The sequence below is a fragment of the Salmo trutta genome, chromosome 9, assembly GCF_901001165.1.
Source record: "Salmo trutta chromosome 9, fSalTru1.1, whole genome shotgun sequence".
Lineage (NCBI taxonomy): Eukaryota > Metazoa > Chordata > Actinopteri > Salmoniformes > Salmonidae > Salmo > Salmo trutta.
Genome location: NC_042965.1, coordinates 15819763 through 15820392, shown reverse-complemented (window position 1 = coordinate 15820392; position 630 = coordinate 15819763).

Sequence of the window (630 nt, the reverse complement as noted above, 5' to 3'; positions counted from 1 at the left end):
AATAAGCACCCATAGAGGTACTAGAAAGCGCCTGTACTAAGAAACTCTGTGCCTGTATTCTCTGTTGATGTGCAAAGAGGGTCGTATTTTATTTAAAACTGTTGATTGGTTTAAATTCTTGTCAATCAGCCTCGGTAGGGTCGGTCAGTTCCTTTGAAACGGAACTGCTTCCGGTTCTTCAAAGAATAGATTGAAACTTCTATAAGGGATCCTCGGGACAGTCAACCTGACGTCACTCCATTGAAGTGGCAGGGGACACCAAGGCAGGGTACCCCAACAAATGCGGTTTTATTTGCCCCCCCCCCCCATGTGATTTTAATTGTGGAAATCTGTTCCCAAGTATTCCCACACATAATAGAGAGACAGATGATGATATACACATGCAAGCACGGCTTTAAATATGATGTATGTTTGTGCTCCTTGCGGTCAATTGCGATCTACAAAATTGTAATTATGTTCCGCCCCGACCAGCCGCTCAAGAAAAGATCGTCCGACGCTTTCTTGAATCGAGTTGATGATCCCTGGGTTAAGGTAAGAGTTATGTTAAATAAGGGTTATGGTAAATGTTAGTCTGAGGTTAGGGGTTAAGGTTTAGGGTGGCGACGGCCCAAGGATCCTCGATAGCGCGAT